This window comes from Carassius gibelio, chromosome A16 (genome assembly GCF_023724105.1).
Source record: "Carassius gibelio isolate Cgi1373 ecotype wild population from Czech Republic chromosome A16, carGib1.2-hapl.c, whole genome shotgun sequence".
Lineage (NCBI taxonomy): Eukaryota > Metazoa > Chordata > Actinopteri > Cypriniformes > Cyprinidae > Carassius > Carassius gibelio.
This window is the reverse complement of record NC_068386.1, coordinates 27,900,055-27,923,339: the sequence shown is the minus strand read 5'-3', so window position 1 is coordinate 27,923,339 and position 23,285 is coordinate 27,900,055. Positions and strand designations below refer to the sequence as shown.

At 38.5% G+C, this 23,285-nt stretch overlaps 1 protein-coding gene across 1 annotated transcript in view; it reads left to right on the top strand.

Annotated features, from left to right (window-relative positions):
- The window catches only part of LOC128030124 (uncharacterized), a 411,878-nt gene extending 393,862 nt beyond the window's left edge, over positions 1-18,016 (top strand). Inside the window, exon 2 of the mRNA XM_052617624.1 lies at positions 14,149-18,016. The gene's annotated coding sequence lies outside the window, so the exon portion shown is untranslated. The remainder of the gene's footprint in view (positions 1-14,148) is intronic.
- The last annotated feature ends 5,269 nt before the right edge of the window (positions 18,017-23,285 follow it).

Here is a 23,285-nt window from a genome sequence, read left to right as displayed (position 1 = left end):
GGCCAAGCATTCCAGCGGCAACATCAGGAGCTAAGCATATGTAGCATCAGACCAAATGCAACAATGAATAATGAAATTAATAATTGCATGATTGTAATTGAAATGGCTGAAAATCGTTAATAAAAGTTCCACAGCGAGGAGCTAAGCATGGCATGGAGCATCAGACCAAATGCAACGAGTAAGAAAAGCAATTATTGGAAGAGTGTAATTGAAACAGCCAGTAAAACTCCAGTAAAATGATGCATTATCATTTTTGGAAAATAGGTGGCGCTGTAATCAAATCGCTTTGTTGTGTTCTGTGGGAGGTGACAATGTTGTGGGCAATTTCTTTCAAAATACTTACAGACCTTTAGGGCAATGAGTCGAACATGCCCACCGAGTTTTGTTCCGATCGACTTCCATTAACCTTGTCAAATAGGTGCTTAAAGTTGTTTGGCCAATGGCGGCCATGTTTTTTAAGATAAGTGAAATTCCTCATAGACACTTATGCCACATTGGGCCATACCAATTTTCAAGTTGATTGGATCAGCGGTTGCTTAGTTATAGCCATTTTAGTTTTTTTTTTCATCCTGTAGCGCCACCAAGTGGCAGATATGGAAAAAAAAATAATTTGACTAAAGTTTTTGTTCATGCATATGAGTTCTGAGTTTGGTGAAGATATCTCATTTTGTTCCCGAGTTATAGCCTTTTTCATAAAATTGGTCCACGAATTTGAATGTTTTGGGTCACCTGGTTTTTTGTTCAGTCTTGATCAAACCACTGCAGTAATATTCTCAGGATTCTCTAGATCAATAACTTTGAAAAAATATGTTGTATTTTGTCCTTTGGTTAGATAACATTTAAACAGGCCTAAAAAACAAAAGATTTCTGTTGTGAATGGCATTAAACTGCAAAAAAAAAGGGGTAATATAATCACACATGCATTAGATCTGTATTTTTTCTAAACAATCATGCAAAATTTAACAGAGATTAGGTAAAAAAGAACACTGTAATATTTATAAAGCTTCAAAACCCAGTGTTGAATAAAAAATTGCAATTATAACCACTAGATGTCACCGGAAGACCACTAATGAGCTCACTAAAGACTAAAACATTACAGTTTATGGGCTTGTTGAGGGATTCATCTAGAAAAAATGTATATTACTATTATTTAATATTACTGTTCAAGCATTTCAGATCACATTGAGTCAAAGTTTACCAATTTATTCATACAGATATATCTAATGTTTATAATTATGCCAGATTATGATTGCAATGAAACCTGAAAAATGACATAGAAGCCCATAAAAACAGAAGACTTGCAATAGGTTTTATCACCCATCATTTATTTTAATTATCTATATATATAACAAAATGTGTGCATCTGTGTGTGGGTTTAAGCATGCTTATTGAGTATTAATATACTAGTTTAAACATTTCATGTTGGTGTGTGTGTCTGTAATTCTGTTCTATTCTTTTACTGTCAGCCATATCTAGGTTATTTAAAATCAGTGCAGTACTATTATCTAGACTGTGAAATTATACATAAATTGCGTATGCTTCTTTGGAATGAAATTAAGACAACATATAACAGTTATAAAGGTTAAAGAGACAGTGTTGTATGATAAATTGCATTTACGACCACTAGATGTCACTGGAAGACCACTAATGGGCTTTGCAGAGATATAGCCTCAGACTCATTTTGTGAAGATGCCTGACATCTGAAGCAGCGCTGTACAAAAACGGTTTCGTCTATTGACACGAAATCCATAACTTTTTGTCAGCACGGTCTGAAGATGATCTGATTCAATTTTGGTGAAAATCAGACAAACGGTTGAGGATGAGTTTAAAAAAAAAGGTTTTCAACATGAATCAAAATGGCGGACAGGAAGTTTTGCTTAATATGACATAATTGGTATGTATGTTGTCGGCATGTCCCAAGGAACATTTTGAGACATGTTTCATGATAATAGGCTAATGCAATCAAAAGTTATTAGCATTATTGGAAATGTAATAATTAGCGGTTATTGATTGGTTTATTACTCTTGACCAATAGGTGGCGCTGTGACCAAAATGATGTGGCGTGGTCAATGTGATGTGACAATGTCACATATTAAGTTTTGTGTAAATATCTCCAACCTTTGCAGAGATACAGCCTCAGATGCAGTTTGGCATCTTTCCAGCAAATTCGTTGGTACGCTAATTGAAAACGGTTACGTGTATCGACACAAATTCCATAACTTTTTGCCAGCATGGTCTGAAGATGATCCAAATCAATTTTCGTGACAATCGGTGCAACGGCCTAGGACGAGTTCGAAAAAGTAGGTTTTACGAACAATTGATGATAGCGAAAAAACTAAGCCTTGCGATTTTTGAATTTCGGTGTCCATTCGACTCGGCATGAGCCAAGGAATCACAGGAAAAAAGAATTTTCATTTTGTGGCTTACGGTTCAAGAGTTATTAGCATCAAGTTTTTGAAAGTTTAGACAATTGGTGGCGCTAGAGAGTTTGAGTTAGAGACTTCAAATTTGCTACGGTTAATGTTCAGACAGTCCTCTATTAGTGTGCCAAATTATACAACTTTCCCGCAATCGGTTCTATGGGCTACCATAGACTTGGGGTGGAAGAAGAAGAAGAATAATAACGCCAACAAACACAATAGGTGCCTTCGCACCTTCGGTGCTTGGCCCCTAATAACGCCAACAGAAACAATAGGTGCCTCGCACCTTCGGTGCTTGGCCCCTAATAATAAGAACGCCAACAAAAACAAGAGGGTCCTACGCACCTTCGGTGCTTGGCCCCTAATAAACAGATTAACATTACATAGGAAACATAAGAATTAGTGATACAAACAGTAATACAACAAAACATACAGTAAATGGATTATAAATTGTATGAGGAGAAGTGATCATTAAACAGAAATGTCTTGAGATGCGTTTTGAAGAAAGGAAGAGATGAACAGTTACGAAGAGGTTGTGGGAGGGAGTTCCAGAGTTTTGGGGCCAGGGCACTGAAAGACCTACCACCCACGGTGGAAAGTCTAGTGCGGGGAATAACAAGAAGGTTTTGGTCGGAGGATCGGAGTGAACGGGAGGGGGTGTATGTAATCAGGAGGTCACAGATGTATGGAGGAGCGAGGTTATGGAGAGCTTTGAAGGTGAGTAGTAGTACTTTGTATTTAATCCGGGACGGGACTGGTAGCCAGTGGAGTTGATGGAGAATGGGGGTGATGTGAGCAGATCGTTTTGTATGTGTAAGGAGCCTGGCTGCCGAGTTTTGAATGTATTGCAATCTTTGAAGGGATTTGGTGGGTAGACCAAGGAAAAGTGAGTTACAATAATCTAAGCGGGACATGATGAAGGAGTTAACCAAAGTCTCTGCATCACTAATAGAAAGGAAAGGTCGGAGGCGGGCAATGTTACGGAGGTGAAAGAAGGCAGTTTTAGTGAGTGATTTGATATGATGATCAAAACTGAGAGTGGAGTCGAATGTAATGCCAAGGTTTTTGACAACCGGGGTGGGGTGAACGGGTGAATCATCAATATTAAGAGTAAAAGTGTACGGTTTGGAGAGCATGCTTTTGGGGCCAATCAGTAGAATTTCAGTTTTATCCGTGTTGAGTTTGAGAAAATTGTTTTCCATCCATGTTTTTAAGTCAGAAAGGCAGTCAGTGAGCGAGTGTGGGGGGGGGTCAGAGAAGGAAGTAGTGGTAAGATAGAGTTGAATGTCATCAGCATAGCAGTGGAAATTTAGACCGTGGCTGCGAATAATCTGACCAAGAGGGAGAATGTATATGAGAAAGAGGAGTGGCCCGAGAACCGAACCCTGAGGGACACCAATAGTGACTGGGGACATAGAAGATTTATGTGAGCCAAGTGCGACAAACTGCTTTCTGTTGGTGAGGTAAGATTGAAACCAACTTAGGGCTGTGCCTGAAACACCAATGGTAGACAGACGGGAGATTAAGACATTGTGATTTATTGTATCAAAAGCAGCACTAAGATCGAGAAGGATGAGAATGTTGAGTGAGCCAGAGTCCACAGACAGAAGGAGGTCGTTAACAATGCGTAATAGGGCAGTCTCTGTACTGTGACACGGGCGGAAGCCAGATTGAAAAGGCTCGTACAGGTTGTGATGGTGTAGAAAAGTGTGTAGTTGTAAGGCCACCACTTTTTCTAATACCTTAGCCAGAAATGGGAGGTTGGAGATTGGACGGTAGTTAGACAGTGATGTAGGGTCAGAATTAGGTTTTTTGAGAATGGGTGTGATTACAGCAATTTTGAGTGCAGCAGGCAGATCACCAGAGTTGAGACAGGCGTTTACAATCAATGTAATGGATTCAGTTAAAGATGTGACACAGGCCTTGAGTAAAGAGGTGGGGACAGGATCGAGCTGACATGAGGAAGAGTTAGACTTAATAATGATGTCAGTGATAGTGGTAGAGTCAATAGCAGTAAACTGGGAGAGCTGTGGGCCCATGGGAGGAGGAGTAGTTTGAGAGCTAACGTGGGTGTTAAAAGTGTTGTAAATTTGGGTAATTTTGTCTTCAAAGAATTTTAAGAAGGCATGGCACTGTTCAGGGGTCTTAGGACAGGCAATGAGAGGGGGTTTGAGAAGTTTGTCTACAGTCCTAAATAAGGTTTTTGGCCTGGACATGGAGGAGGTGATGAGTGATGAGTAGTAGTTTGAGCGGGCAGCGTTAAGGGCATCTCTATATGTCTGGGTGTGTTCAGTATAGAGCAAAGAGTGAATTGTAAGGCCAGTTTTTTTATATAGCCGTTCAAGACGGCGGCCAGCGGCCTTTAGTTGCCTGAGCTCAGGGGTAAACCAGGGACATCTACGGTTTGCTGGTACAAGCCTAGACCTGACAGGGGCTAAGCTATCAAGCAGGTTGTTCAGGGAGTCATTGTACATATCAACCAGGTTATCTGGGGATGAGTTCTCGTCCAGCTCAGATAACGGTGAGGCCTGTATAGAGGCAGCAAGCATGCTACGGTCAATTGATCTGGTATTACGACCTGTGATAGTTATTTTCTCAGAGGAGGTAGGAGTTGTGACCGTATGAAAACAGCATTCAATTAACTTATGGTCAGATACACCAGAGATGGAACCAGAAACAGAAATGTCATCCAAGCCAGAGGAGCAGAGCAGATCCAGAGTGTGGCCATGAGTGTGAGTAGGAAAGTTAACATGCTGTGTTAAACTAAAACAATCCAGTACAGAGTTAAACTCCGAGGTGTAAGAACAGTTTATATCCACATGTATGTTAAAACAATTAACAATGTCAACAATTCCACCCCCCCCCCACCCGTAAAGGTCAGCGCAGGGTTGATATGACATGACAATGAGGTGATACAGATAAGCTCAGTTAAAAATACAGATGCAACTGTGGTTTCTTATCCTACATCCTGTTGAAACATTACTTAATGATAAGAAAATATACCTTATATGTGTCAACTGAAGAATATAAATAATATAAATGAGTAATCCTTGAGTACACCAAAAGACTAATATCAAACATAAACCAAACACTACAAAAGTAATTCCATAACATATCGAATACGCAAGACACCTTTATTGCTGTTTAAACACACTTTCAGCATAAGCTCCTATAAGAGCTTACCAAAAAACGCTTGTTTTCAATTTACATATGAAGTCAACAGGCAGAAATGGCATAGTGAATACCCTGGTGCTTTGCTCCTCTGTTTGGCCTTTTTCTGATTTTACACATACAGAGCAAAACACCTGTTTTGACACTGCAATTATTAGAAAGTAGATAGGATTATAATTAATCTCTGTGTGTCTAACATGGAAATAAACTGTTTGTTCAAAGTGCTTTATACCTGATGCCAGCAAAATGTCTATGGCCAACCTTTTCCAGTAGTGGCACATAATCTCCATGCAAGACAGCACACACATTCAGTACATATACAGGCCACTCTGTTGGGTACAACTGTTCAATTGCATGGTAACACAAATTGCTAATCAGCCAATCACATGGCAGCAACTGAATAGATTTAGGAATCTAGATGAGGTGAAGACGACATGCTGAAGTTCAAACCGAGCATCAGAATGAGGAAGAAAGGGGATTTAAGTGATTTTGAACGTGGAATGGTTGTTGGTGATAGATGGGCTGGTCTGAGTATTTAAAAAAAAAAGGTGGATCTAGTAGGATTTTCACGTGAAACCTTCTCTAGAGTTTACAGAGATTGTCCATTGAGCGGCAGCTGTGTGGACGAAAATACACTGTGGTGGTGTAATGGTGAGAGAGATATTTTCTTGGCACACTTTGGGCCCCTTAGTACCAACTGAGCATTGTTTAAATGCCATACCTGATTACTGTTGCTGACCATGTCCATCCCTTTTTGATAACAGTGTACCCATCTTCTGATAATGCACTATGTCACAAAGCTAAAATTATCTCTTACTGGTTTATTGAACATGAAAATAAGTTCACTTAACTGTAATGGCCTCCACAGTCACCAGATCACCACATCATTATGTAGCAGCTTGTTTTGTAACCGTGTGAGCATCTTTTAAAATGATATTGTACTAGAAGTGAAGTTATGGTGTGTCTATGAAGCAGGGATGCTGCAAATGTATGTTTTATGGCCAATACTTGTATTTCAAGACTTCTGATATGTTGAAGAGGGTCACGTAATTAGTTAGCAGCTTGTGTTGTACCCGTGTGAGCCTTCTTTGGAAAGGTATTGAACTGGAAGTGAAGTTATGGTGTGTATATGACGCAACACAGGGATGCTACAAATGTATGTTTTATGGCCAATACTTGTATTTCCTGATTCTTATATGTTGAAGATTGTCACATAATTATTTAGCAGCTTGTTTTGTAACCGTGTGAGCCTTTTTGAAAAAGATATTGTACTGGAAGTGAAGTTAAGGTGTGTCTATGAAGCAACACAGGGATGCTACAAATGTATGTTTTATGGCCAATACTTGTATTTCCTGATTCTCTTATATGTTGAAGATTGTCACATAATTATTTAGCAGCTTGTTTTGTAACCGTGTGAACCTCTTTGAAAAAGATATTGTACTGGAAGTGAAGTTATGGTGTGTCTATGAAGCAACACAGGGATGCTACAAATGTATGTTTTATGGCCAATACTTGTATTTCCTGACTTCTGATATGTTGAAGATTGTCACATAATTATTTAGCAGCTTGTTTTGTAACCGTGTGAGCCTCTTTGAAAAAGATATTGTACTGGAAGTGAAGTTATGGTGTGTCTATGAAGCAACACAGGGATGCTACAAATGTATGTTTTATGGCCAATACTTGTATTTCCTGATTCTTATATGTTGAAGATTGTCACATAATTATTTAGCAGCTTGTTTTGTAACCGTGTGAACCTCTTTGAAAAAGATATTGTACTGGAAGTGAAGTTATGGTGTGTCTATGAAGCAACACAGGGATGCTGCAAATGTAGGTTTTATGGCCAATACTTGTATTTCCTGACTTCTGATATGTTGAAGATTGTCACATAATTATTTAGCAGCTTGTTTTGTAACCGTGTGAGCCTCTTTGAAAAAGATATTGTACTGGAAGTGAAGTTATGGTGTGTCTATGAAGCAACACAGGGATGCTACAAATGTATGTTTTATGGCCAATACTTGTATTTCCTGATTCTTATATGTTGAAGATTGTCACATAATTATTTAGCAGCTTGTTTCAAGTATCCCAGAGTGCAGTCTGGACGATGGGGCGGGGCGACACGTTGGGGCGGAGCGACACGTGTCGCCCCGCCCACATCAGCGGTTATTGGTTTATGTTTAAGATGAGCTTATTGGTGTACAGATGAGTGACGATTTTACAGCTTATTGGTATAGAGAATTATGACGCTATTAGCAGGATTGGAATGCGGAAGTAGACACTAAGATGAATAAACTTTTAATATAAATTAAAAAGTGAATATAAATGTTGTGTTTTTGCATTTATTGTTGCATTTCCACAACATCCCGTATAAATACAAAGAGTTTTGGATTACGACGAACAGAATAGAAATAAATGGTCTACTCCCTCAATGGCTGTAGTGTAGACGCTACCTCGGCAATTCTCGCTGGTTTGAAAATGACACGGCAATATTATGCAAAGTATGGTTATGTAGATAGTCATGGAGTACCTTGATTTATATATTCAAATTATATATGTGTGTGTGTGTGTGTGTATATATATATCAGGTAAAATGTGTGTGTGTGTGTGTGTGTGTGTGTGTGTGTGTGTGTGTGTGTAACAAATTGTCACCAGTCTCTGAACGTCACCAATAATATTCTGAACATTCCCTTGGCCCCTACGAAAATTTACCATGGTTCTGCTACAGTAACTATAGTAAAATTATGGTGTTTTTATAATTACAGCTCACAGTAATTAATATGCCAACAAATAATTTTACTACAATAAATCCATGGTTACTTTTTGCAAGGAAGGAACTATACAGGTTCTAAAGAACTTGCCCAAAAACATCTTGTTACTTCCTGTTATTTGTTTTCTGAACTGCACTACTGAAAACCTCATTAATCCTCACAATCCTGTCACAACTAAATTAAGAATCCATTATGAGCAATGCATAGCAAATGATGTTATCATCAAATATGAGAAACCTTAAAGAATGACAGACTGATGTAAATGACTGAAACCTGTTGTCATGCACGTGTTTTCCATAGCTTTTTTATTAAAACATTATACACTGCAAAGTTTAACTTTAAATGACATCAATTAATACATCAAAACCAGTTGATCTCAGCCCATTCTCTATTTCCCTTCAATGAACTTAACACACAAATGTGTTTCATGCCGCAAAAAAAAAAAAAAAAAACAGTCCTTGGAACAAAATCCTGTGTAAACAAAAGCCCAGAAGATCACCACGCCGGTCTCTTCCCTGTACCCTGGTGGGTTAAACTTGAAAAGGGCTCTGCACTGCAAGCATTCCCATATGCAGTACATCTGTCTGAACTCGTTCCGGTCAGGAGACAGGAGGACAATTCTTCCAGTTGGCCACAACTTATAGTGTAAAGACAAAATACATGAAAGATAATAATAATAATACAAAAAAAGTTTAACAGCCTTCTACTACAAAATTCAATTGGAGAATGAGCATTAAACGGGGAAATCTTACTGTCTAGCCAGGCAAACTGTGCCGCTTTCCGAAAAACTTCGGAGCACATCCCTAAACCATCTGCAAACCAGAGAAAGTGTCAAATATGGAGAGTCACCCGCCGACAAAATAACTTCACTGAGGATTTCCAGTGGAAGCTGTTGAATCAAAAACATACATAGGTTTATTTATACATGTATATAAAAGTTATTAAACATTATATAAACACTGAATGCAGACAACCTTGCTTTAAAACTCTCATTAAAAACTCTATAGATTGTTGTCACAACTGCATACTCATTCTTTTATAATAACACTAAAAAAATGTTAATAAATACAGTACTGTGCAGAAGTATTAGGCATGTTAGTATTTTCACATTGAAAAAAAAAACAGTTTTAAGCCAATTATTTATATCTTTTGCTGTTGTGTGTCAGTAGGATATATTAGTTTACATTTCCACACATTCATTTTGCCATTAATTGTAATAATCCAGTGAGATATTTGTATATATTTGTATGCATGATCCACATGAAGATCTTTTACATTGAATATAAATATTTCTGTCTTATATGGTGAACAAAATCCACATTAGATCGCAAACAGAAGTTATTTAAAAAACTCGCTGAAAATGAATTAAGCTGAAATGTTTTTAAATGTCTTTGATGCTGATGTTAACTGATAGCTATATATTAAATAATCCACAGTGCTGACCAATATAGTATTTGTACATAATACCAATTTCACATCTGAACAACTATGTAGCTGTAATAACTAAAATACCTCTGCATGTACACACATGTAATTATTAGTTCTTAATGAATGTATGTGCACAAATAACCTGCTTTGCTGGACTCTGCCTGAAGACATGGTGAATGGTGAAGTTCTCCTCAGTGGTTGAGCTCTAAAAGAACAAATGTCAAGAGGTAGGTATATTGCTAGATATAGTACAGAGTAATGTTTCATGTAGCAACATTCAAACAGCTACATACATTTGCGGAGTGAAGCTGTCCAGGAGAACAGAACACCACCACCTCCTGATCATGTCATCCTGAAAAATAATAATAATAATAATATACACACAAAAATCATGCATGTCTGTTCAAATAACTTGACAAATGTGATGCCATACCTCTGTAAAATCGAACCTATGAACTAAAGCCATGTACAGAGTGTACTGTTACAATCCACAAAGAACAATAAAATGAGCAATTTATAACAATTATTAACAATAATTATTCAAATTGAACGTACCATGGATAAATAAATGATCGAACATCGCATTTCATATTATAAGATATTTACACAACCACCTTTACTCACCTCAAGCAATCAACGGAATAGCGTTATTACTCTGCTACTGTAGTTGCCACCGTTCTGTTTGTTTCAACGCAAACTGCCCCCTGCTGGCTCGGAGGAAAATGTCAAAGGCGGAGAAAACAAATATGGGCGGGGCGACACGTGTCGCTCCGCCTCGAAGTGTCGCCCCGCCCCATCGTCCAGACTGCACTCTGGGGTTACTCGCTTGTTTTGTAACCGTGTGAGCCTTTTTGAAAAATATATTGTACTGGAAGTGAAGTTATGGTGTGTCTATGAAGCAACACAGGGATGCTACAAATGTATGTTTTATGGCCAATACTTGTATTTCCTGACTTCTGATATGTTGAAGATTGTCACATAATTATTTAGCAGCTTGTGGTGTAACCGTGTGAAACTCTTTGGAAAGGTATTGAACTGGAATTGAAGTTACAGTGTGTCTATGAAGAAACAGGTATGCTGCAAATGTATGTTTTATGACCAATACTTGTATTTCAAGAATTTGTAACCGTCTAAGCCTCTTGTAGAAAGTTATTGAACTGGAAGGTGTCTCTCTAAAGGCACAACATGCAGGTGCATCTCAATAATTAGAATGTCGTGGAAAAGTCCATTTATTTCAGTAATTCAACTCAAATTGTGAAACTTGTGTATTAATTACATTTATAAATAAAATAAAAGTAGTTTAAGTCTTTGGATCTTTTAATTGTGATGATTTGGGCTCACATTTTACAAATACCCACCAATTCACTAGCTTTACAAATTAGAATTCTTAATAGGACCAATAATAATAATAATAAATTAGTACAACAAGTATGTTCATTTACTGTACATGTACTCAATATTTGGGAGCGGTTCCTTTTGCTTCAATTTCTGCCTCAGTTCGGTGTGGCATGGAGGTGAATAGTTTGTGGCACTGCTGAGGTGATATGGAAGCCCAGGTTTCTTTGGCAGTGGCCTTCACCTCATCTGCATTGTTTGGTCTTGTTTCATCTCAACAAATTAGAATATGGTGACATGCTAATCAGTTAATCAACTTAAAACACCTGGAAAGGTTTCCTGAGCCTTCAAAATGGTCTCTCAGTTTGGTTCACTAGGATACACAATCATTTTTGGCCCCTGCCTGCACTGCCAAAAGCACCAAAAGTTGGTTAAATGACAATGGTGTTGGTGTGCTTGACTGGCCAGCAAACTCACCAGACCTGAACCATATAGAGAATCTATGGGCTATTGTCAAGAGGAAGATGAGAAACAAGATACCAAAAATTGCAAATGAGCTGAAGGCCACTGTCAAAGAAACCTGGGCTTCCATACCACCCCAGCAGTGCCAAAAACGGATCGCCTCCATGCCCCACCAATTGAGGCAGTAATTAAAGCAAAAGGAGCCCCTACCAAGTATTTAAGTACATGTACAGTAAATGAACATACTTTCCAGAAGGCAAACAATTCACTAAAAATGTGTACTTATGAAGTATTCTAATTTGTTAAGATAGTGAATTGGTGGGTTTTTGTTAAATGTGAGCCAAAATCATCACAATTAAAAGAACCAAAGACTACTTCAGTCTGCATTGAATTTATTTAATACACGAGTTTCACAATTTGAGTTGAATTACTGAAACAAATGAACTTTTCCACGAAATTCTAATGTATTGTGATGGACCTGTATAATACAGAGATGCTGTAAATGTATCTTTTAGAGAAAACACTTTTACTTTCAAGACTTCTGATATGTTATAGAGGGTCAGATAATTATTTAGCTACTTGTTTTGTAACAGTGTGAGCCTCTTTAAAAAAGTTATTGAACTGAAGGGGGTGTCTCTATGAAGAAAAACATACAGTATAATACAGGGATGCTGCAAATGTATCTTTTAGAGCAAATAATTGTACTTTCAGTACTCCTGATATGACGAAGAGGGTCAGATAATTATTTAGCAGCTTGTTTTGTTTTGAGACTCCTTTAAAAAGTTATTGAACTGAAGGTGTGTAAATAGAGAAACTGAATACAGTGATGGTACTGTACTTTTTGAACATCTATATTAAATACTTGTACATTAAAGACTTAATGTATGTAATTGAGAGTCAAATAAATATTTTGCAACTTAGCACTAGGTTCCTTCTTTCAAAAGCTGTTGAAGTGGATTGTGGAAAAGTCATTGTGGAAACCCATAAAAACATTGATGGTACAAATTTAATATATGTGAAGCACAAATTCTTATAAACCATCTTGAGGAAAGTTTTGCCATAGTTTTAGAAATGTTCATCCAAAATCAACATCGTGTTTGCTGTCATGATTTCTGAGTACTTGTCAATAATCTGATGGATTCAGTACCATGCAAAGTGACATTTCTGCAGGAATGTAAACATCAATCAATGCACATGAATTGTGAGTTTAATGTTAAACAAAGATGTCATAAAACAGAAAAACATAAAAGAGTTCAGCCTTTTTGCATTTTCATTCAACACCTGGAGAACACTGTTACACTGTTAAGTCTTTATCATACTTAAAATCAGAAAAACAGAGGTGAATAAAACAGCAAGACATGGGCTTTAGTATGTTCTGTAGTGTCCAGACTAGATGTTCCAACTTGCTTCAGAGAAGTTGACCCATGCTTTCAAAACCTATTGAAATAAATTATATCATTGTTAAAACCAACAAATCAACACAGTTCTTATTCATTTGCAGGCAAATAAATAAAAAAAGTTGTGTTTTTATTTATTTTTAATAGAAACACGTAATTTGTAGATAGTCCCTCAGATAGGTGATGACGTCACGACACTCCATAGAGGTAAGCGTGTTTATCAGCGTCTTTAAAACGTCGAGTTCGACATAAAAATGTGTTCTGAAATGTACTCATCATGGTCGGTAATGATACTTGACCGAAAGTGTCTTTTTCAAGTGCATATTAACAAAGTTATTGAACGTGGAAGTCCGAATGTCTGAATATAAAACCAACTTTACCCAAGTGGGAAACAGTTAGGCTGACAGAGAAGATTTCAGAATTAGAGACACGCATCCAAACTTTAATTGAGGACAGTAAGAATGTTAGGGCTCTAGATATGGCTTTGGATGCGTCTAGCTCAGGGATTCCTGTACATTGTCCGGTTCCAGCAGAGCCCCTGCAGCAGGGCAACTGGGTGACGGTGAGGCAGCGTAGTCGTGGGTCAAAACACCGCTCTTCTGTTCCGATCAAAACATTAAACAGGTTCTCCCCACTCAGTGATGCACCCACTGAGAAACCTCATGAAAGTGCTCTAGTTATTGGCGATTCTATTGTACGGAACGTGAATATAGAGACACCAGCCACCATAGTTAAATGTTTACCGGGAGCCAGAGCGCCTGACATCTTGGCAAATTTAAAAGTGCTGGCTAATGCTAAACGTAAATACAGTAAGATTGTTATTCATGCCGGCGCTAATGATGTTCGACTTTGCCAGTCGGAGATCACTAAAAATAACTTTAAAGAGGTGTGTGAACTTGCAAGCACGATGTCAGACACTGTAATATGCTCTGGTCCCCTCCCTGCTTACTGTGGTGACGAGATGCATAGCAGATTGTCATCACTCAATGGCTGGATGTCTAAGTGGTGCCCACAGAATAACATAGGTTATATAGACAATTGGACGAGCTTTTGGGGCAGACCTGACCTGTTTAAAAGAGATGGTCTTTATCCCTCCTGGGGTGGCGCCACTCTCCTGTCTAGAAATATGGCAAATAGTCTTAGTGTTTATACTTGACTAACTGGGCCCAGGTCAGGAAGCAGACAGACTGGCTAAACCGACCGTCTGCTAGCTGCCTCCCGTCACAGAGGTCAGTTAATTCTCAGCACATAGAGACTCTTTCACCTAGATATCACACTATAGAGACTGTGTCTGTTCCACGAACTAGAAAATACAAAAAACGTCCAAACCAAGTTAAGGTTAACAATTTAATTGAGGTTCAACAAATAAAAAACAAATGCAATATGGATAAACAAATGATAAAGATTGGCTTATTGAATATCAGATCCATTTCTACGAAAACACTTTTTGTAAATAATATGATAACTGATCATAATATAGATGTGCTCTGCTTGACAGAAACCTGGCTAAAACCTGATGATTACATTATTTTAAATGAGTCCACCCCCCAAGATTATTGTTATCAACACGAGCCGCGTCTAAAAGGCAAAGGGGGAGGAGTTGCTTCAATTTATAATAACGTTTTCAGGATTTCTCAGAGGGCAGGCTTCAAGTATAACTCGTTTGAAGTAATGGTGCTTCATATAACATTATCCAGAGAAACCAATGTTAATGATAAATCCCCTGTTATGTTTGTACTGGCTACTGTATACAGGCCACCAGGGCACCATACAGACTTTATTAAAGAGTTTGGTGATTTTACATCCGAGTTAGTTCTGGCTGCAGATAAAGTCTTAATAGTTGGTGATTTTAATATCCATGTCGATAATGAAAAAGATGCATTGGGATCAGCATTTATAGACATTCTGAACTCTATTGGTGTCAGACAACACGTTTCAGGACCTACTCATTGTCGAAATCATACTCTAGATTTAATACTGTCACATGGAATTGATGTTGATAGTGTTGAAATTATTCAGCCAAGTGATGATATCTCAGATCATTATTTAGTTCTGTGTAAACTTCATATAGCCAAAATTGTAAATTCTACTTCTTGTTACAAGTATCGAAGAACCATCACTTCTACCACAAAAGACTGCTTTTTAAGTTATCTTCCTGATGTATCCGAATTCCTTAGCATATCCAAAACCTCAGAACAACTTGATGATGTAACAGAAACTATGGACTCTCTCTTTTCTAGCACTTTAAATACAGTTGCTCCTTTATGCTTAAGAAAGGTTAAGGAAAACAGTTTGACACCATGGTATAATGAGCATACTTGCACCCTAAAGAGAGCAGCCCGAAAAATGGAGCGCAGCTGGAGGAAAACAAAACTAGAGGTATTTCGTATTGCTTGGCGGGAAAGTAGCATATCCTACAGAAAAGCATTAAAAACCGCTAGATCTGATTACTTTTCTTCTCTTTTAGAAGAAAACAAACATAACCCCAGGTATTTATTCAATACAGTGGCTAAATTAACGAAAAATAAAGCCTCAACAAGTGTTGACATTTCCCAACACCACAGCAGTAATGACTTTATGAACTACTTTACTTCTAAAATCGATACTATTAGAGATAAAATTGCAACCATTCAGCCGTCAGCTACAGTTTCGCATCAGACAGTGCACTATAGACCCCCTGAGGAACAGTTCCACTCATTCTCTACTATAGGAGAGGAAGAATTGTATAAACTTGTTAAATCATCTAAACTTACAACATGTATGTTAGACCATATACCATCTAAGCTCTTAAAAGAGGTGCTTCCAGAAGTCATAGGTCCTCTTCTGACTATTATTAATTCCTCATTGTCATTAGGATATGTCCCCAAAACCTTCAAACTGGCTGTTATTAAGCCTCTCATAAAAAAGCCACAACTTGACCCCAGAGAACTAGTTAATTATAGACCAATCTCGAATCTCCCTTTTCTGTCCAAGATACTAGAAAAGGTGGTATCCTCACAATTATATTCCTTCTTAGAGAAAAATGGTATATGTGAGGATTTCCAGTCAGGATTTAGACCGTATCATAGTACTGAAACTGCTCTCCTTAGAGTTACAAATGATCTGCTCTTATCATCTGATCGTGGTTGTATCTCTCTATTAGTTTTATTGGATCTTAGTGCTGCGTTTGACACAATTGACCACAACATTCTTTTGCATAGACTTGAACACTTTGTTGGCATCAGTGGAAGTGCATTAGCATGGTTTAAATCGTACTTATATGGCCGCCATCAGTTCGTAGCAGTAAATGAAGATGTATCATATCGATCACAAGTGCAGTATGGAGTACCTCAAGGCTCAGTTCTAGGGCCGCTACTCTTCACGCTTTATATGTTACCCTTGGGAGATATCATCAGGAAACATGGCGTTAGCTTTCACTGTTATGCTGATGATACTCAGCTCTATATTTCCTCGCAGCCCGGTGAAACACACCAATTTGAAAAACTAATGGAATGCATAGTCGATATAAAAAATTGGATGACGAGTAATTTCTTACTGCTAAATTCAGAAAAAACAGAGGTGTTAATCATAGGGCCTAAAAACTCTACTTGTAATAACCTAGAACACTGTCTAAGACTTGATGGTTGCTCTGTCAATTCTTCGTCATCAGTTAGGAACCTAGGTGTGCTACTTGATCGCAATCTTTCCTTAGAAAGCCACGTTTCTAGCATTTGTAAAACTGCATTTTTCCATCTCAAAAATATATCTAAATTACGGCCTATGCTCTCAATGTCAAATGCAGAAATGTTAATCCATGCATTTATGACTTCAAGGTTAGACTATTTTAATGCTTTATTGGGTGGTTGTTCTGCACGCTTGGTAAACAAACTACAGCTAGTCCAAAATGCAGCAGCAAGAGTTCTTACTAGAACCAGGAAGTATGACCATATTAGCCCGGTCCTGTCCACACTGCACTGGCTCCCTATCAAACATCGTATAGATTTTAAAATATTGCTTATTACTTATAAAGCCCTGAATGGTTTAGCACCTCAGTATTTGAATGAGCTCCTTTTACATTATACTCCTCTACGTCCGCTACGTTCTCAAAACTCAGGCAATTTGATAATACCTAGAATATCAAAATCAACTGCGGGCGGCAGATCCTTTTCCTATTTGGCGCCTAAACTCTGGAATAACCTACCTAACATTGTTCGGGAGGCAGACACACTCTTGCAGTTTAAATCTAGATTAAAGACCCATCTCTTTAACCTGGCATACACATAACATACTAATATGCTTTTAATATCCAAATCCGTTAAAGGATTTTTAGGCTGCATTAATTAGGTAAACTGGAACCGGAACACTTCACATAACACCGTACTTTCTACATCATTAGAAGAATGGCATCTACGCTAATATTTGTCTGTTTCTCTCTTGTTCCGAGGTCACCGTGGCCACCAGATCCAGTCTGTGTCCAGATCAGAGGGTCACTGCAGTCACCCGGATCCAGTACGTATCCAGACCAGATGGTGGATCAGCACCTAGAAAGGACCTCTACTGTCCTGAAAGACAGCGGAGACCAGGACAACTAGAGCCCCAGATACAGATCCCCTGTAAAGACCTTGTCTCAGAGGAGCACCAGGACAAGACCACAGGAAACAGATGATTCTTCTGCACAATCTGACTTTGCTGCAGCCTGGAATTGAACTACTGGTTTCGTCTGGTCAGAGGAGAACTGGCCCCCCAACTGAGCCTGGTTTCTCCCAAGGTTTTTTTCTCCATTCTGTCACCGATGGAGTTTCGGTTCCTTGCCGCTGTCGCCTCTGGCTTGCTTAGTTGGGGTCACTTCATCTACAGCGATATCATTGACTTGATTGCAAATTAAAACAGACACTATTTCAACTGAACAGAGATTACATAACTGAATTCAATGATGAACTGCCTTTAACTATCATTTTGCATTATTGAGACACTGTTTTCCAAATTAATGTTGTTCAGTGCTTTGGCGCAATGTATTTTGTTTAAAGCACTATATAAATAAAGGTGATTGATTGATTGATTGATTGTCCTTTCTCTTTGTATCTGTAGGAATAATTTAAGAAACAATTTAGTCCAGTAATCAAGAGATTGTAGAAGCATACGCTTGGTCCTTTCTCTATATGTTTGTAGGAATTGTTTAGGAAACAATTTAGTCCATTTGTCCAGAGACTGTAGGAGCCATAGATAGAATTGGGACTGATGTAGCTGCAAGAATTGGCAAATCTTGACTGGGTGCAAATTCAGTAGCCACTAATGTAGATTGAAATAAATGTTCTAACTGAGTTAGAAGATGGTGGCATAAAGCCATGAAACTATAAGTTTGTTTGCCTTCCTTGAAACATACTGAAAGATATAATGTAAATTTGTTTAAAAGACAAATTTGAAAAGGTAATTCAGCCTGCTGAGCTAGAACTCAATTCTGACATTAAACAAGGAAAATTACAATATAAATGCTTTGTTTTAAATGTAAGATTGAAAAATAAGCTGAGCTTTTATTTATTTTTTTCTGTGTATCTGAAAAAGGTCAGTCTAACAGTCTGCGGTGGATTTAAATCTAAATAAGTATATTTAACAGTTCCAACACCTTTTGTTCTGTTTTCCCACCTCTGAGGGCACTTTTCCTCCATTTGCCATGACTGAGTCTGCACAAAACAATGGCAATAGTCATGCACTGAAGCCAACAACAGAAAGACATAGGACAGAACCTCCAAATGTTACCATTAATCAGATGTTGGAGAATCTGAACGCATATCTACAAAAGGTTGGGACTGAGGAAGTGCCATGATGACATCTGCCAGAAGTACAGCATCAAGTACTCAGAGAGTGGACTATGGGCTGTGCTGGACATTAAAAGGGCTTATGGAAAGATGTAGCACTTAAGGTCAAACACCAGCAGAGATGGCTTGTCTGTAATTTAGCTCAAACAAATTTGACAGCATCTACAGAGATGTGAAACTGACAAATTACAACATGAGAACAAAGCAGAGAAAGCAAAGGTTCGAGCACTGGCTGAACAAGTACAGACTATAAAGAAGGACAAAGAAAGACATGAGAATGACAAGTTGCTAACTTTGCTCTCCAAATGACTGGAATCTAAATCTTCAAGCAGCTCTGATAAAAGTAATGCAGATATCAACAGACATACTGAAATTACAAAGGACAAACTGAAGGTTAGACTTGCTCCTGTAATTATGAAGAACAGAAGGACTGAAGTTGAAACTGAAAATGAAGCGGAGTTTGAGGAAGATGCCCAGACAGCAACATAGTGTCGGCCCAGATCCGGCCCGCATCTGGCCCGCATGAAATCCATGCGGGCCAGATGTGGGCCGAATCTGGACCGAAACTGCTTGCTGTCAGGGTGGTGAACGACAAACTCGCACAGTAAAAAAAGTGGTAAAGAAATATGTTCCCTACAGAACATACTAACCAGCTACTTCAGAGCAAGTATACAAATGGTCAAAATAATTGCCAGATCGTCCCCTTGGAATTACAAGGTTCTATCTGACATTTTTGTCAAAATTGAGTTATTCACATATTCTTACTCTGTGACTACTTATTTACGTTATGTGATGGTTTTTTTGAAGTTGTGTACATTTTGGGACTTTTTATTGAAAAAACAAAAAGGTTCTATCTACAAAGACGAACTCTAACTTGGCTCTATAAGGTTCTATCTGCGTGAGCCAATCAGCACTTCGAATGCACAGAAGAGGACCAATCAGGATTTATATCAACTTTATATGTCGTGTCACCGCCTTTAGATCGCAGTGTGAGGATTATGGCACGAAACAAAGTTTTTAGGAAACCTAAAGATCTACAGTTTTATTGACGATCTTGTCAAGGACCGCAGCTCGAATTCCAGGCAAGTTCACTCTTTATTTTTTTTTTAGGTCTTGCTGAGAAGATTGTTTTCATAGTTAGACACCACACTAGCCATCAGCGCTAGCTTTATAGTTTCATATATTAAGAGGCAAGCACTATAAGATAAAAAATAAAAATAAAAAAATAACCGAAAAAACTAACAAACCTATCCTACTCAAAATAGTGCGCTTACAGTAAGTTATGATCGTTATGTGAACATGTGAAAGATCTTTAAAGCAGTTACCTCAGTATTAAAACGATTTAAGAATGATTGTAGACTGTGTAGCTACTCAATGGTATGCCATGCTAAATATATATAATGTATTTAAATATTGTGTTTAAATATGTATTTTTTTCCACATGTATTTTTTTTTTCTCCAGGCAGGTGACAAGGTAGATGCAGCAGGGTCTTACCAGACAAACCAGTGGGGAGCTAGTGACTGCACCTACCAGTTTACAAATTAAAGACCTGGGGGCTACTCAGAAAAGAAGAAACGGGAGAAGTGTCTCAGACAGAGAGTATTATAAGTTTGTTTTAAAAAATGAGTCACAGAGAGTATAATAGTTCTGTGTTTTAAAAAATGATTTTTTTGTGATTTATATATAGTCAGTTTATGACACTCCAGGAACAGGTGTGAGGCACTTGGTGCAGCCGACGAGGCCTCTGCTGACTCCTGGACTGTCGCCTCGGGAGAACCTTGAGCAGACTCTGCAGCTAACTCCACCCTGATGGCTGAGCCACTCAACTGCAGAGCCAGGTTGATGTAATCTTCCAGTGTCTCTTCGGGGTATAAGAAAAGCATATAAGGGACTTGAAGGCCTCGGCTAGTCCTTCCCAGAAGAAGACCATTAGACAGGTCCTCTCTGTCGCCGACAGCCAAGCCGCCCCCACTAAGTCCCAAGTATAATCCTCGATGCTTCGCTCTCCCTAGTGGACGTCTAGGAATCTCCCTGTTGGACCCATATTTGCTGGCTTTATTCTGTCACGGCACGGTAGGGAGCGCAGAGGAAGAAACAGGGTCTGGGGCCAAATGCAGGGAAATTATTTATTAATTATAAACAGGAACAAAAAGGCCAACACGGCAAAAACAAAACAGAAACAAAACACAAGTGACGAGTGGATGGCTCAGACATGAAGACACGAAACCAGCAACCACAGCATACACAAACAACGAATAATACAGCCAGAGTGGTGTGTGAGAAGAGAATATATAGTCCATGACAATGAGCAACAGCTGTGAGTGATTGAGAGACAGGTGTGCGGAGTAAAGATAAGTCTGGAGCAAGGGGGAAACACAGGTGGAGCCACTAAACAGTAATGAGGTGGCAAGGTGGGCGGGATCAGAAAAGGACAGGAGAGAGCACATGGCACCAAACAAACACAACACTCACAGAAGACAGTGACACTAGCTTGTCACCTGAGGACAAAGACATGAACATTTCACCACTGATAAACACTGTAGTGTCCTGCAAACATTAAATAGGGACAGTTTTATTGGTAATTAGGCATATTTATTTGGAAAGATTTCCCTTTTCTCATGTGTGTGATTGTAGGTGTCCCAGCATTTCAGAAGATGAGCAAAGACATCCAACGATTGGACCAAACTTCATTGGCCACCTAGATTAACATGCCTTAGCATCCACAGAAGACAACAACATGCCCTGCGATTCACTGAACGAGCCGTTTAACATCAAATCTGCACTGGATATTAATATCCAAACTATAGTGAAAACACTATTAATTAGCACAGTAACAAGATCGGCAGTTTAAGACATTAACTTGTAAGCACAAAACACAAGATACTTCTCTTTTCAATATGAATAAGGCTTTATTAGATAAATCTAAGACATATAAACTAATCTAACACATAAACGCACGCACTCACACATTCACACAAGTTGCAGGAAGATCGAAAGTTAGGGAAAGATGAGTTTAAGAGAATGGAAATATGGAATCCCAAGTTTACAGCAATACGTTAAATTGCATAGAAATGAACAACCATCAATCATGTAATTAGCCCTCGCATTGAGTTCCTCAATGAGGTTAAAATTATATTAGATACACCAATACAAATCAGAGTCTGGAGGTAAGTACTTGCATCTCCTGTGTAAAGGGAGTCCCAGTTGTTGTCGTTGAAAGGGGATTTTCCCTATGTCGCTGATTGGCTGGAAGTTCAGTAGTCGTTGAAGTGACGTCTTGGGAAACCCGTGTTTGGCCGTTGGCTGAAGATGGAGTTGTGTAGCTGGTTGAAGTCCGAGGTCAGACGGCATTACAAAATGTAACTTTTAGATTACTGCTTGTTATAGGCCTTACTTTTAAAGATTTTATGGTGTCCTGAGTATTTAAACTGGCCTGTTGGCCACCCCACAAATGTTGTCTTGACCAATCAGATATTGTCTTGGCTCGGGGGTATCATAAATCATATGTTTATCTTACCAAGCATGTGGTCTGAATTTTCCCGCTCTTGCAGGGTCTAATTTTGGACATAATTCCTATAACACGAATATGATACATTTGATCAATAATTGATTGTCAGGACAATTTCAAGCAAGCAGATTCCATTACATAGATACCAGGCATGACTATGTACCCTTAAGCTATGTATTTTATCAAAAGACATACACAATAAGTGATAATAACATGATAGTCGAATGTGTGGGTTACACATAAATGAATATGGAGTGAAGCGATGGACTGATTCATTTATAAGTCTTTTTGAGTTAATTCTGGTCCATATATATGTACAAAAGACAGTTTCTTTGCCATTCTCTTGACAAATATTTCTGTGGAGACCAGAGGTTCAAAGCCCCCTTCCCCCACTTAGGAATTTCAGTCTGGTTCTGCTGGGTGGGGGAAGTGTTTAACTCTCATGGGTTTACATGTGATGTCCGACGTTGCATCTCACTTACGAACAACAACTTTGACAGTCTCTTCTGTGAATAAAAATTGTCAATAATTGTTCTAGTGGTGTTAATGTTGAAAGCTGTTCTGTGAAAGCGTTGATTGGTTGGTTATTCTTGGGACTTGTGGCACAGAATGTTTTATGACTTCCTGAGGAATTCGGCTCGTGTTTCAAACACAGCCCTAATAGACTCTTTAATTTGTCTGGTTCGAGTCATTTCTGTTACATATCCCCCTTTCGATTGGCGAGGTGTTTAGCTGAAGACATCGTCGATCGCTGGGGAAACAAAGGCAGAAAAAGCAGACAAACACAGCAAACAGCAAGACAACACCTCCATGACAGTTACTGTACTGGTGCAGGCATCAGATTATTTAGGTACACGTGGTTAAGTTCAATTAGTCAATATAGTTTAGCACATTGAGGATAGTTTAGATCATTTTGGAAATTGTTGTTTTATTTTGATTGGTCAATCAAATTTGTGGTTAACTTTGTTTGGTTCTTCTAGGTTGTCTTACTTTACACGTTTAC